Source organism: Phalangium opilio, unplaced genomic scaffold (genome assembly GCF_054372755.1).
Source record: "Phalangium opilio isolate 3A_F unplaced genomic scaffold, DU_Popi_V2 ptg001170l_1, whole genome shotgun sequence".
In the NCBI taxonomy this organism is placed as follows: domain Eukaryota; kingdom Metazoa; phylum Arthropoda; class Arachnida; order Opiliones; family Phalangiidae; genus Phalangium; species Phalangium opilio.
This window is the reverse complement of record NW_028324255.1, coordinates 8,923,726-8,936,002: the sequence shown is the minus strand read 5'-3', so window position 1 is coordinate 8,936,002 and position 12,277 is coordinate 8,923,726. Positions and strand designations below refer to the sequence as shown.

The window sequence follows — 12,277 nt, the reverse complement described above, 5'->3', positions numbered from 1 at the left end:
AAAGTGAAACGATCTGAAGTTTAAATTATTGACGATTCTTCAAAAACAGAGTCGCCCGAACAGGGACTCGAACCCTGGACCGTTAGGTTGAAGGCTTAACGCTCTACCGACTGAGCTATCCGGGCTGAAACGAAATGAACTCCCGTAATAATTAGGATTAGAATTTAAATTATTTTACTGGAAATTAAATGATCTGAAGTTTAAATTATTGATGATTCTTCAAAAACAGAGTCGCCCGAACAGGGACGCGAACCCTGGACCGTTAGGTTGAAGGCTTAACGCTCTACCGACTGAGCGATCCGGGCTGAAACGGCATGAACTCCCGTAATAATTGGGATTAGAATTTAAATAATTTTACTGGAAATTAAGTGATCTGAAGTTTAAATTACTGATGATTCTTTAAAAACAGAGTCGCCCAAACAGGGACTCGAACCCTTAACCGTTAGGTTAAAAGCCTAACGCTCTACCGACTGAGCTATCCGGGCTCAAGCGAGGTGAACTCCCGTAATAATTGGGATTAGAATTTAAATAATTTTCCTGGAAATTAAGTGATCTAAAGTTTAAAATATTGATGATTATTTAAAAACAGAGTCGCCCAAACAGGGACTCGAACCCTTAACCGTTAGGTTAAAAGCCTAACGCTCTACCGACTGCGCTATCCGGGCTCAAGCGAGGTGAACTCCCGTAAAAATTGGAATTAGAATTTACATAAATTTATTGAAAGTGAAATGATCTGAAGTTCAAATGTTTATGAATGTTCAAAAAACGAATCGCCCGAACAGGGACTCGAACCCTGGACCGTTTACTTAAAAGCCTAACGCTCTACCGACTGAGCTATCCGGGCTGAAACGATATGAACTCCCGTAATAATTGGGATTAGAATTTAAATAATTTTACTGGAAATTAAGTGATCTGAAGTTTAAATTATTGATGATTCTTCAAAACGAGAGTCGCCCGAACAAGGACTCGAACCCTGGACCGTTAGGTTGAAGGCTTTACGCTCTACCGACTGAGCTATCCGGGCTGAAACGAAATGAACTCCCGTAATAATTAGGATTAGAATTTAAATTATTTTACTGGAAATTAAATGATCTGAAGTTTAAATTATTGATGATTCTTCAAAAACAGAGTCGCCCGAACAGGGACGCGAACCCTGGACCGTTACGTTGAAGGCTTAACGCTCTACCGACTGAGCGATCCGGGCTGAAACGACATGAACTCCCGTAATAATTGGGATTAGAATTTAAATAATTTTACTGGAAATAAAGTGATCTGAAGTTTAAATTATTGATGATTCTTTAAAAACAGAGTCGCCCAAACAGTGACTCGAACCCTTAACCGTTAGGTTAAAAGCCTAACGCTCTACCGACTGAGCTATCCGGGCTCAAGCGAGGTGAACTCCCGTAATAATTGGGATTAGAATTTAAATAATTTTCCTGGAAATTAAGTGATCTAAAGTTTAAAATATTGATGATTATTTAAAAACAGAGTCGCCCAAACAGGGACTCGAACCCTTATCGTTAGGTTAAAAGCCTAACGCTCTACCGACTGAGCTATCCGCGCTAAAGCGAGGTGAACTCCCGTAATAATTGGAATTAGAATTTACATAAATTTATTGAAAGTGAAACGATCTGAAGTTTAAATTATTGATTATTCTTCAAAAACAGAGTCGCCCGAACAGGGACTCGAACCCTGGACCGTTAGGTTGAAGGCTTAACGCTCTACCGACTGAGCTATCCGGGCTGAAACGAAATGAACTCCCGTAATAATTAGGATTAGAATTTAAATTATTTTACTGGAAATTAAATGATCTGAAGTTTAAATTATTGATGATTCTTCAAAAACAGAGTCGCCCGAACAGGGACGCGAACCCTGGACCGTTAGGTTGAAGGCTTAACGCTCTACCGACTGAGCGATCCGGGCTGAAACGGCATGAACTCCCGTAATAATTGGGATTAGAATTTAAATAATTTTACTGGAAATTAAGTGATCTGAAGTTTAAATTACTGATGATTCTTTAAAAACAGAGTCGCCCAAACAGGGACTCGAACCCTTAACCGTTAGGTTAAAAGCCTAACGCTCTACCGACTGAGCTATCCGGGCTCAAGCGAGGTGAACTCCCGTAATAATTGGGATTAGAATTTAAATAATTTTCCTGGAAATTAAGTGATCTAAAGTTTAAAATATTGATGATTATTTAAAAACAGAGTCGCCCAAACAGGGACTCGAACCCTTAACCGTTAGGTTAAAAGCCTAACGCTCTACCGACTGCGCTATCCGGGCTCAAGCGAGGTGAACTCCCGTAAAAATTGGAATTAGAATTTACATAAATTTATTGAAAGTGAAATGATCTGAAGTTCAAATGTTTATGAATGTTCAAAAAACGAATCGCCCGAACAGGGACTCGAACCCTGGACCGTTTACTTAAAAGCCTAACGCTCTACCGACTGAGCTATCCGGGCTGAAACGATATGAACTCCCGTAATAATTGGGATTAGAATTTAAATAATTTTACTGGAAATTAAGTGATCTGAAGTTTAAATTATTGATGATTCTTCAAAACGAGAGTCGCCCGAACAAGGACTCGAACCCTGGACCGTTAGGTTGAAGGCTTTACGCTCTACCGACTGAGCTATCCGGGCTGAAACGAAATGAACTCCCGTAATAATTAGGATTAGAATTTAAATTATTTTACTGGAAATTAAATGATCTGAAGTTTAAATTATTGATGATTCTTCAAAAACAGAGTCGCCCGAACAGGGACTCGAACCCTGGACCGTTAGGTTGAAGGCTTAACGCTCTACCGACTGAGCTATCCGGGCTGAAACGAAATGAACTCCCGTAATAATTAGGATTAGAATTTAAATTATTTTACTGGAAATTAAATGATCTGAAGTTTAAATTATTGATGATTCTTCAAAAACAGAGTCGCCCGAACAGGGACGCGAACCCTGGACCGTTAGGTTGAAGGCTTAACGCTCTACCGACTGAGCGATCCGGGCTGAAACGGCATGAACTCCCGTAATAATTGGGATTAGAATTTAAATAATTTTACTGGAAATTAAGTGATCTGAAGTTTAAATTACTGATGATTCTTTAAAAACAGAGTCGCCCAAACAGGGACTCGAACCCTTAACCGTTAGGTTAAAAGCCTAACGCTCTACCGACTGAGCTATCCGGGCTCAAGCGAGGTGAACTCCCGTAATAATTGGGATTAGAATTTAAATAATTTTCCTGGAAATTAAGTGATCTAAAGTTTAAAATATTGATGATTATTTAAAAACAGAGTCGCCCAAACAGGGACTCGAACCCTTAACCGTTAGGTTAAAAGCCTAACGCTCTACCGACTGCGCTATCCGGGCTCAAGCGAGGTGAACTCCCGTAAAAATTGGAATTAGAATTTACATAAATTTATTGAAAGTGAAATGATCTGAAGTTCAAATGTTTATGAATGTTCAAAAAACGAATCGCCCGAACAGGGACTCGAACCCTGGACCGTTTACTTAAAAGCCTAACGCTCTACCGACTGAGCTATCCGGGCTGAAACGATATGAACTCCCGTAATAATTGGGATTAGAATTTAAATAATTTTACTGGAAATTAAGTGATCTGAAGTTTAAATTATTGATGATTCTTCAAAACGAGAGTCGCCCGAACAAGGACTCGAACCCTGGACCGTTAGGTTGAAGGCTTTACGCTCTACCGACTGAGCTATCCGGGCTGAAACGAAATGAACTCCCGTAATAATTAGGATTAGAATTTAAATTATTTTACTGGAAATTAAATGATCTGAAGTTTAAATTATTGATGATTCTTCAAAAACAGAGTCGCCCGAACAGGGACGCGAACCCTGGACCGTTACGTTGAAGGCTTAACGCTCTACCGACTGAGCGATCCGGGCTGAAACGACATGAACTCCCGTAATAATTGGGATTAGAATTTAAATAATTTTACTGGAAATAAAGTGATCTGAAGTTTAAATTATTGATGATTCTTTAAAAACAGAGTCGCCCAAACAGTGACTCGAACCCTTAACCGTTAGGTTAAAAGCCTAACGCTCTACCGACTGAGCTATCCGGGCTCAAGCGAGGTGAACTCCCGTAATAATTGGGATTAGAATTTAAATAATTTTCCTGGAAATTAAGTGATCTAAAGTTTAAAATATTGACGATTATTTAAAAACAGAGTCGCCCAAACAGGGACTCGAACCCTTAACCGTTAGGTTAAAAGCCTAACGCTCTACCGACTGAGCTATCCGCGCTAAAGCGAGGTGAACTCCCGTAATAATTGGAATTAGAATTTACATAAATTTATTGAAAGTGAAACGATCTGAAGTTTAAATTATTGATGATTCTTCAAAAACAGAGTCGCCCGAACAGGGACTCGAACCCTGGACCGTTAGGTTGAAGGCTTAACGCTCTACCGACTGAGCGATCCGGGCTGAAACGACATGAACTCCCGTAATAATTGGGATTAGAATTTAAATAATTTTACTGGAAATTAAGTGATCTGAAGTTTAAATTATTGATGATTCTTTAAAAACAGAGTCGCCCAAACAAGGACTCGAATCCTTAACCGTTAGGTTAAAAGCCTAACGCTCTACCGACTGAGCTATCCGGGCTCAAGCGAGGTGAACTCCCGTAATAATTGGAATTAGAATTTACATAAATTTATTGAAAGTGAAACGATCTGAAGTTTAAATTATTGACGATTCTTCAAAAACAGAGTCGCCCGAACAGGGACTCGAACCCTGGACCGTTAGGTTGCAGGCTTAACGCTCTACCGACTGAGCTATCCGGGCTGAAACGAAATGAACTCCCGTAATAATTAGGATTAGAATTTAAATTATTTTACTGGAAATTAAATGATCTGAAGTTTAAATTATTGATGATTCTTCAAAAACAGAGTCGCCCGAACAGGGACGCGAACCCTGGACCGTTAGGTTGAAGGCTTAACGCTCTACCTACTGAGCGATCCGGGCTGAAACGGCATGAACTCCCGTAATAATTGGGATTAGAATTTAAATAATTTTACTGGAAATTAAGTGATCTGAAGTTTAAATTACTGATGATTCTTTAAAAACAGAGTCGCCCAAACAGGGACTCGAACCCTTAACCGTTAGGTTAAAAGCCTAACGCTCTACCGACTGAGCTATCCGGGCTCAAGCGAGGTGAATTCCCGTAAAAATTGGAATTAGAATTTACATAAATTTATTGAAAGTGAAATGATCTGAAGTTCAAATGTTTATGAATGTTCAAAAAACGAATCGCCCGAACAGGGACTCGAACCCTGGACCGTTAGCTTAAAAGCCTAACGCTCTACCGACTGAGCTATCCGGGCTGAAACGATATGAACTCCCGTAATAATTGGGATTAGAATTTAAATAATTTTACTGGAAATTAAGTGATCTAAAGTTTAAAATATTGATGATTCTTTAAAAACAGAGTCGCCCAAACAGGGACTCGAACCCTTAACCCTTAGGTTAAAAGCCTAACGCTCTACCGACTGAGCTATCCGCGCTCAAGCGAGGTGAACTCCCGTAATAATTGGAATTAGAATTTACATAAATTTATTGAAAGTGAAACGATCTGAAGTTTAAATTATTGATGATTCTTCAAAAACAGAGTCGCCCGAACAGGGACTCGAACCCTTAACCGTTAGGTTAAAAGCCTAACGCTCTACCGACTGAGCTATCCGGGCTCAAGCGAGGTGAACTCCCGTAAAAATTGGAATTAGAATTTACATAAATTTATTGAAAGTGAAATGATCTGAAGTTCAAATGTTTATGAATGTTCAAAAAACGAATCGCCCGAACAGGGACTCGAACCCTGGACCGTTTACTTAAAAGCCTAACGCTCTACCGACTGAGCTATCCGCGCTCAAGCGAGGTGAACTCCCGTAATAATTGGAATTAGAATTTACATAAATTTATTGAAAGTGAAACGATCTGAAGTTTAAATTATTGACGATTCTTCAAAAACAGAGTCGCCCGAACAGGGACTCGAACATTGGGCCGTTAGGTTAAAAGCCTAACGCTCTACCGACTGAGCGATCCGGGCTGAAACGACATGAACTCCCGTAATAATTGGGATTAGAATTTAAATAATTTTACTGGAAATTAAGTGATCTGAAGTTTAAATTATTGATGATTCTTTAAAAACAGAGTCGCCCAAACAGGGACTCGAACCCTTAACCGTTAGGTTAAAAGCCTAACGCTCTACCGACTGAGCTATCCGGGCTCAAGCGTGGTGAACTCCCGTAATAATTGGGATTAGAATTTAAATAATTTTAGTGGAAATTAAGTGATCTAAAGTTTAAAATATTGATGATTCTTTAAAAACAGAGTCGCCCAAACAGGGACTCGAACCCTTAACCGTTAGGTTAAAAGCCTAACGCTCTACCGACTGAGCTATCCGCGCTCAAGCGAGGTGAACTCCCGTAATAATTGGAATTAGAATTTACATAAATTTATTGAAAGTGAAACGATCTGAAGTTTAAATTATTGACGATTCTTCAAAAACAGAGTCGCCCGAACAGGGACTCGAACCCTGGACCGTTAGGTTGAAGGCTTAACGCTCTACCGACTGAGCTATCCGGGCTGAAACGAAATGAACTCCCGTAATAATTAGGATTAGAATTTAAATTATTTTACTGGAAATTAAATGATCTGAAGTTTAAATTATTGATGATTCTTCAAAAACAGAGTCGCCCGAACAGGGACGCGAACCCTGGACCGTTAGGTTGAAGGCTTAACGCTCTACCTACTGAGCGATCCGGGCTGAAACGGCATGAACTCCCGTAATAATTGGGATTAGAATTTAAATAATTTTACTGGAAATTAAGTGATCTGAAGTTTAAATTACTGATGATTCTTTAAAAACAGAGTCGCCCAAACAGGGACTCGAACCCTTAACCGTTAGGTTAAAAGCCTAACGCTCTACCGACTGAGCTATCCGGGCTCAAGCGAGGTGAATTCCCGTAAAAATTGGAATTAGAATTTACATAAATTTATTGAAAGTGAAATGATCTGAAGTTCAAATGTTTAAGAATGTTCAAAAAACGAATCGCCCGAACAGGGACTCGAACCCTGGACCGTTAGCTTAAAAGCCTAACGCTCTACCGACTGAGCTATCCGGGCTGAAACGATATGAACTCCCGTAATAATTGGGATTAGAATTTAAATAATTTTACTGGAAATTAAGTGATCTAAAGTTTAAAATATTGATGATTCTTTAAAAACAGAGTCGCCCAAACAGGGACTCGAACCCTTAACCGTTAGGTTAAAAGCCTAACGCTCTACCGACTGAGCTATCCGCGCTAAAGCGAGGTGAACTCCCGTAATAATTGGAATTAGAATTTACATAAATTTATTGAAAGTGAAACGATCTGAAGTTTAAATTATTGATGATTCTTCAAAAACAGAGTCGCCCGAACAGGGACTCGAACCCTGGACCGTTAGGTTGAAGGCTTAACGCTCTACCGACTGAGCGATCCGGGCTGAAACGACATGAACTCCCGTAATAATTGGGATTAGAATTTAAATAATTTTACTGGAAATTAAGTGATCTGAAGTTTAAATTATTGATGATTCTTTAAAAACAGAGTCGCCCAAACAGGGACTCGAATCCTTAACCGTTAGGTTAAAAGCCTAACGCTCTACCGACTGAGCTATCCGGGCTCAAGCGAGGTGAACTCCCGTAATAATTGGAATTAGAATTTACATAAATTTATTGAAAGTGAAACGATCTGAAGTTTAAATTATTGACGATTCTTCAAAAACAGAGTCGCCCGAACAGGGACTCGAACCCTGGACCGTTAGGTTGCAGGCTTAACGCTCTACCGACTGAGCTATCCGGGCTGAAACGAAATGAACTCCCGTAATAATTAGGATTAGAATTTAAATTATTTTACTGGAAATTAAATGATCTGAAGTTTAAATTATTGATGATTCTTCAAAAACAGAGTCGCCCGAACAGGGACGCGAACCCTGGACCGTTAGGTTGAAGGCTTAACGCTCTACCTACTGAGCGATCCGGGCTGAAACGGCATGAACTCCCGTAATAATTGGGATTAGAATTTAAATAATTTTACTGGAAATTAAGTGATCTGAAGTTTAAATTACTGATGATTCTTTAAAAACAGAGTCGCCCAAACAGGGACTCGAACCCTTAACCGTTAGGTTAAAAGCCTAACGCTCTACCGACTGAGCTATCCGGGCTCAAGCGAGGTGAATTCCCGTAAAAATTGGAATTAGAATTTACATAAATTTATTGAAAGTGAAATGATCTGAAGTTCAAATGTTTATGAATGTTCAAAAAACGAATCGCCCGAACAGGGACTCGAACCCTGGACCGTTAGCTTAAAAGCCTAACGCTCTACCGACTGAGCTATCCGGGCTGAAACGATATGAACTCCCGTAATAATTGGGATTAGAATTTAAATAATTTTACTGGAAATTAAGTGATCTAAAGTTTAAAATATTGATGATTCTTTAAAAACAGAGTCGCCCAAACAGGGACTCGAACCCTTAACCCTTAGGTTAAAAGCCTAACGCTCTACCGACTGAGCTATCCGCGCTCAAGCGAGGTGAACTCCCGTAATAATTGGAATTAGAATTTACATAAATTTATTGAAAGTGAAACGATCTGAAGTTTAAATTATTGATGATTCTTCAAAAACAGAGTCGCCCGAACAGGGACTCGAACCCTTAACCGTTAGGTTAAAAGCCTAACGCTCTACCGACTGAGCTATCCGGGCTCAAGCGAGGTGAACTCCCGTAAAAATTGGAATTAGAATTTACATAAATTTATTGAAAGTGAAATGATCTGAAGTTCAAATGTTTATGAATGTTCAAAAAACGAATCGCCCGAACAGGGACTCGAACCCTGGACCGTTTACTTAAAAGCCTAACGCTCTACCGACTGAGCTATCCGCGCTCAAGCGAGGTGAACTCCCGTAATAATTGGAATTAGAATTTACATAAATTTATTGAAAGTGAAACGATCTGAAGTTTAAATTATTGACGATTCTTCAAAAACAGAGTCGCCCGAACAGGGACTCGAACATTGGGCCGTTAGGTTAAAAGCCTAACGCTCTACCGACTGAGCGATCCGGGCTGAAACGACATGAACTCCCGTAATAATTGGGATTAGAATTTAAATAATTTTACTGGAAATTAAGTGATCTGAAGTTTAAATTATTGATGATTCTTTAAAAACAGAGTCGCCCAAACAGGGACTCGAACCCTTAACCGTTAGGTTAAAAGCCTAACGCTCTACCGACTGAGCTATCCGGGCTCAAGCGTGGTGAACTCCCGTAATAATTGGGATTAGAATTTAAATAATTTTAGTGGAAATTAAGTGATCTAAAGTTTAAAATATTGATGATTCTTTAAAAACAGAGTCGCCCAAACAGGGACTCGAACCCTTAACCGTTAGGTTAAAAGCCTAACGCTCTACCGACTGAGCTATCCGCGCTCAAGCGAGGTGAACTCCCGTAATAATTGGAATTAGAATTTACATAAATTTATTGAAAGTGAAACGATCTGAAGTTTAAATTATTGACGATTCTTCAAAAACAGAGTCGCCCGAACAGGGACTCGAACCCTGGACCGTTAGGTTGAAGGCTTAACGCTCTACCGACTGAGCTATCCGGGCTGAAACGAAATGAACTCCCGTAATAATTAGGATTAGAATTTAAATTATTTTACTGGAAATTAAATGATCTGAAGTTTAAATTATTGATGATTCTTCAAAAACAGAGTCGCCCGAACAGGGACGCGAACCCTGGACCGTTAGGTTGAAGGCTTAACGCTCTACCTACTGAGCGATCCGGGCTGAAACGGCATGAACTCCCGTAATAATTGGGATTAGAATTTAAATAATTTTACTGGAAATTAAGTGATCTGAAGTTTAAATTACTGATGATTCTTTAAAAACAGAGTCGCCCAAACAGGGACTCGAACCCTTAACCGTTAGGTTAAAAGCCTAACGCTCTACCGACTGAGCTATCCGGGCTCAAGCGAGGTGAATTCCCGTAAAAATTGGAATTAGAATTTACATAAATTTATTGAAAGTGAAATGATCTGAAGTTCAAATGTTTAAGAATGTTCAAAAAACGAATCGCCCGAACAGGGACTCGAACCCTGGACCGTTAGCTTAAAAGCCTAACGCTCTACCGACTGAGCTATCCGGGCTGAAACGATATGAACTCCCGTAATAATTGGGATTAGAATTTAAATAATTTTACTGGAAATTAAGTGATCTAAAGTTTAAAATATTGATGATTCTTTAAAAACAGAGTCGCCCAAACAGGGACTCGAACCCTTAACCCTTAGGTTAAAAGCCTAACGCTCTACCGACTGAGCTATCCGCGCTCAAGCGAGGTGAACTCCCGTAATAATTGGAATTAGAATTTACATAAATTTATTGAAAGTGAAACGATCTGAAGTTTAAATTATTGATGATTCTTCAAAAACAGAGTCGCCCGAACAGGGACTCGAACCCTTAACCGTTAGGTTAAAAGCCTAACGCTCTACCGACTGAGCTATCCGGGCTCAAGCGAGGTGAACTCCCGTAAAAATTGGAATTAGAATTTACATAAATTTATTGAAAGTGAAATGATCTGAAGTTCAAATGTTTATGAATGTTCAAAAAACGAATCGCCCGAACAGGGACTCGAACCCTGGACCGTTTACTTAAAAGCCTAACGCTCTACCGACTGAGCTATCCGCGCTCAAGCGAGGTGAACTCCCGTAATAATTGGAATTAGAATTTACATAAATTTATTGAAAGTGAAACGATCTGAAGTTTAAATTATTGACGATTCTTCAAAAACAGAGTCGCCCGAACAGGGACTCGAACATTGGGCCGTTAGGTTAAAAGCCTAACGCTCTACCGACTGAGCGATCCGGGCTGGAACGACATGAACTCCCGTAATAATTGGGATTAGAATTTAAATAATTTTACTGGAAATAAAGTGATCTGAAGTTTAAATTATTGATGATTCTTTAAAAACAGAGTCGCCCAAACAGGGACTCGAACCCTTAACCGTTAGGTTAAAAGCCTAACGCTCTACCGACTGAGCTATCCGGGCTCAAGCGAGGTGAACTCCCGTAATAATTGGGATTAGAATTTAAATAATTTTCCTGGAAATTAAGTGATCTAAAGTTTAAAATATTGATGATTATTTAAAAACAGAGTCGCCCAAACAGGGACTCGAACCCTTAACCGTTAGGTTAAAAGCCTAACGCTCTACCGACTGAGCTATCCGGGCTCAAGCGAGGTGAACTCCCGTAATAATTGGGATTAGAATTTAAATAATTTTAGTGGAAATTAAGTGATCTAAAGTTTAAAATATTGATGATTCTTTAAAAACAGAGTCGCCCAAACAGGGACTCGAACCCTTAACCGTTAGGTTAAAAGCCTAACTCTCTACCGACTGAGCTATCCGCGCTCAAGCGAGGTGAACTCCCGTAATAATTGGAATTAGAATTTACATAAATTTATTGAAAGTGAAACGATCTGAAGTTTAAATTATTGATGATTCTTCAAAAACAGAGTCGCCCGATCAGGGACTCGAACCCTGGACCGTTAGGTTGAAGGCTTAACGCTCTACCGACTGAGCGATCCGGGCTGAAACGACATGAACTCCCGTAATAATTGGGATTAGAATTTAAATAATTTTACTGGAAATTAAGTGATCTGAAGTTTAAATTATTGATGATTCTTTAAAAACAGAGTCGCCCAAACAGGGACTCGAACCCTTAACCGTTAGGTTAAAAGCCTAACGCTCTACCGACTGAGCTATCCGGGCTCAAGCGTGGTGAACTCCCGTAATAATTGGGATTAGAATTTAAATAATTTTAGTGGAAATTAAGTGATCTAAAGTTTAAAATATTGATGATTCTTTAAAAACAGAGTCGCCCAAACAGGGACTCGAACCCTTAACCGTTAGGTTAAAAGCCTAACGCTCTACCGACTGAGCTATCCGCGCTCAAGCGATGTGAACTCCCGTAATAATTGGAATTAGAATTTACATAAATTTATTGAAAGTGAAACGATCTGAAGTTTAAATTATTGACGATTCTTCAAAAACAGAGTCGCCCGAACAGGGACTCGAACCCTGGACCGTTAGGTTGAAGGCTTAACGCTCTACCGACTGAGCTATCCGGGCTGAAACGAAATGAACTCCCGTAATAATTAGGATTAGAATTTAAATTATTTTACTGGAAATTAAATGATCTGAAGTTTAAATTATTGATGATTCTTCAAAAACA

General features: G+C 39.4%; 29 non-coding genes across 29 annotated transcripts; all 29 read right to left on the bottom strand.

Annotated features, from left to right (window-relative positions):
* Positions 1-52: 52 nt before the first annotated feature.
* TRNAE-UUC (transfer RNA glutamic acid (anticodon UUC)) lies at positions 53-125 on the bottom strand. Its single transcript has one exon. It is a non-coding gene; the product is annotated as a tRNA-Glu (tRNA).
* Positions 126-412: 287 nt separating this feature from the next.
* Positions 413-485, bottom strand: TRNAK-UUU (transfer RNA lysine (anticodon UUU)). The gene has a single exon. It is a non-coding gene; the product is annotated as a tRNA-Lys (tRNA).
* Positions 486-1,670: 1,185 nt separating this feature from the next.
* Positions 1,671-1,743, bottom strand: TRNAE-UUC (transfer RNA glutamic acid (anticodon UUC)). The gene has a single exon. It is a non-coding gene; the product is annotated as a tRNA-Glu (tRNA).
* Positions 1,744-2,030: 287 nt separating this feature from the next.
* On the bottom strand, positions 2,031-2,103 carry TRNAK-UUU (transfer RNA lysine (anticodon UUU)). Its single transcript has one exon. It is a non-coding gene; the product is annotated as a tRNA-Lys (tRNA).
* Positions 2,104-2,749: 646 nt separating this feature from the next.
* Positions 2,750-2,822, bottom strand: TRNAE-UUC (transfer RNA glutamic acid (anticodon UUC)). The gene has a single exon. It is a non-coding gene; the product is annotated as a tRNA-Glu (tRNA).
* A 287-nt stretch (positions 2,823-3,109) lies between these two features.
* On the bottom strand, positions 3,110-3,182 carry TRNAK-UUU (transfer RNA lysine (anticodon UUU)). Its single transcript has one exon. It is a non-coding gene; the product is annotated as a tRNA-Lys (tRNA).
* Positions 3,183-4,368: 1,186 nt separating this feature from the next.
* On the bottom strand, positions 4,369-4,441 carry TRNAE-UUC (transfer RNA glutamic acid (anticodon UUC)). The gene has a single exon. It is a non-coding gene; the product is annotated as a tRNA-Glu (tRNA).
* A 287-nt stretch (positions 4,442-4,728) lies between these two features.
* Positions 4,729-4,801, bottom strand: TRNAA-UGC (transfer RNA alanine (anticodon UGC)). Its single transcript has one exon. It is a non-coding gene; the product is annotated as a tRNA-Ala (tRNA).
* Positions 4,802-5,088: 287 nt separating this feature from the next.
* On the bottom strand, positions 5,089-5,161 carry TRNAK-UUU (transfer RNA lysine (anticodon UUU)). Its single transcript has one exon. It is a non-coding gene; the product is annotated as a tRNA-Lys (tRNA).
* Positions 5,162-5,267: 106 nt separating this feature from the next.
* TRNAK-UUU (transfer RNA lysine (anticodon UUU)) lies at positions 5,268-5,340 on the bottom strand. Its single transcript has one exon. It is a non-coding gene; the product is annotated as a tRNA-Lys (tRNA).
* Positions 5,341-5,627: 287 nt separating this feature from the next.
* Positions 5,628-5,700, bottom strand: TRNAK-UUU (transfer RNA lysine (anticodon UUU)). Its single transcript has one exon. It is a non-coding gene; the product is annotated as a tRNA-Lys (tRNA).
* Positions 5,701-6,166: 466 nt separating this feature from the next.
* TRNAK-UUU (transfer RNA lysine (anticodon UUU)) lies at positions 6,167-6,239 on the bottom strand. Its single transcript has one exon. It is a non-coding gene; the product is annotated as a tRNA-Lys (tRNA).
* A 287-nt stretch (positions 6,240-6,526) lies between these two features.
* On the bottom strand, positions 6,527-6,599 carry TRNAE-UUC (transfer RNA glutamic acid (anticodon UUC)). The gene has a single exon. It is a non-coding gene; the product is annotated as a tRNA-Glu (tRNA).
* Positions 6,600-6,886: 287 nt separating this feature from the next.
* Positions 6,887-6,959, bottom strand: TRNAK-UUU (transfer RNA lysine (anticodon UUU)). Its single transcript has one exon. It is a non-coding gene; the product is annotated as a tRNA-Lys (tRNA).
* Positions 6,960-7,065: 106 nt separating this feature from the next.
* On the bottom strand, positions 7,066-7,138 carry TRNAK-UUU (transfer RNA lysine (anticodon UUU)). The gene has a single exon. It is a non-coding gene; the product is annotated as a tRNA-Lys (tRNA).
* Positions 7,139-7,425: 287 nt separating this feature from the next.
* On the bottom strand, positions 7,426-7,498 carry TRNAE-UUC (transfer RNA glutamic acid (anticodon UUC)). Its single transcript has one exon. It is a non-coding gene; the product is annotated as a tRNA-Glu (tRNA).
* Positions 7,499-7,785: 287 nt separating this feature from the next.
* On the bottom strand, positions 7,786-7,858 carry TRNAA-UGC (transfer RNA alanine (anticodon UGC)). The gene has a single exon. It is a non-coding gene; the product is annotated as a tRNA-Ala (tRNA).
* Positions 7,859-8,145: 287 nt separating this feature from the next.
* Positions 8,146-8,218, bottom strand: TRNAK-UUU (transfer RNA lysine (anticodon UUU)). Its single transcript has one exon. It is a non-coding gene; the product is annotated as a tRNA-Lys (tRNA).
* Positions 8,219-8,324: 106 nt separating this feature from the next.
* On the bottom strand, positions 8,325-8,397 carry TRNAK-UUU (transfer RNA lysine (anticodon UUU)). The gene has a single exon. It is a non-coding gene; the product is annotated as a tRNA-Lys (tRNA).
* A 287-nt stretch (positions 8,398-8,684) lies between these two features.
* On the bottom strand, positions 8,685-8,757 carry TRNAK-UUU (transfer RNA lysine (anticodon UUU)). Its single transcript has one exon. It is a non-coding gene; the product is annotated as a tRNA-Lys (tRNA).
* A 466-nt stretch (positions 8,758-9,223) lies between these two features.
* On the bottom strand, positions 9,224-9,296 carry TRNAK-UUU (transfer RNA lysine (anticodon UUU)). The gene has a single exon. It is a non-coding gene; the product is annotated as a tRNA-Lys (tRNA).
* A 287-nt stretch (positions 9,297-9,583) lies between these two features.
* TRNAE-UUC (transfer RNA glutamic acid (anticodon UUC)) lies at positions 9,584-9,656 on the bottom strand. The gene has a single exon. It is a non-coding gene; the product is annotated as a tRNA-Glu (tRNA).
* A 287-nt stretch (positions 9,657-9,943) lies between these two features.
* On the bottom strand, positions 9,944-10,016 carry TRNAK-UUU (transfer RNA lysine (anticodon UUU)). The gene has a single exon. It is a non-coding gene; the product is annotated as a tRNA-Lys (tRNA).
* A 106-nt stretch (positions 10,017-10,122) lies between these two features.
* Positions 10,123-10,195, bottom strand: TRNAK-UUU (transfer RNA lysine (anticodon UUU)). The gene has a single exon. It is a non-coding gene; the product is annotated as a tRNA-Lys (tRNA).
* A 287-nt stretch (positions 10,196-10,482) lies between these two features.
* TRNAK-UUU (transfer RNA lysine (anticodon UUU)) lies at positions 10,483-10,555 on the bottom strand. Its single transcript has one exon. It is a non-coding gene; the product is annotated as a tRNA-Lys (tRNA).
* Positions 10,556-11,021: 466 nt separating this feature from the next.
* On the bottom strand, positions 11,022-11,094 carry TRNAK-UUU (transfer RNA lysine (anticodon UUU)). Its single transcript has one exon. It is a non-coding gene; the product is annotated as a tRNA-Lys (tRNA).
* Positions 11,095-11,201: 107 nt separating this feature from the next.
* Positions 11,202-11,274, bottom strand: TRNAK-UUU (transfer RNA lysine (anticodon UUU)). Its single transcript has one exon. It is a non-coding gene; the product is annotated as a tRNA-Lys (tRNA).
* Positions 11,275-11,741: 467 nt separating this feature from the next.
* TRNAK-UUU (transfer RNA lysine (anticodon UUU)) lies at positions 11,742-11,814 on the bottom strand. Its single transcript has one exon. It is a non-coding gene; the product is annotated as a tRNA-Lys (tRNA).
* Positions 11,815-12,101: 287 nt separating this feature from the next.
* TRNAE-UUC (transfer RNA glutamic acid (anticodon UUC)) lies at positions 12,102-12,174 on the bottom strand. Its single transcript has one exon. It is a non-coding gene; the product is annotated as a tRNA-Glu (tRNA).
* Positions 12,175-12,277: the final 103 nt, after the last annotated feature.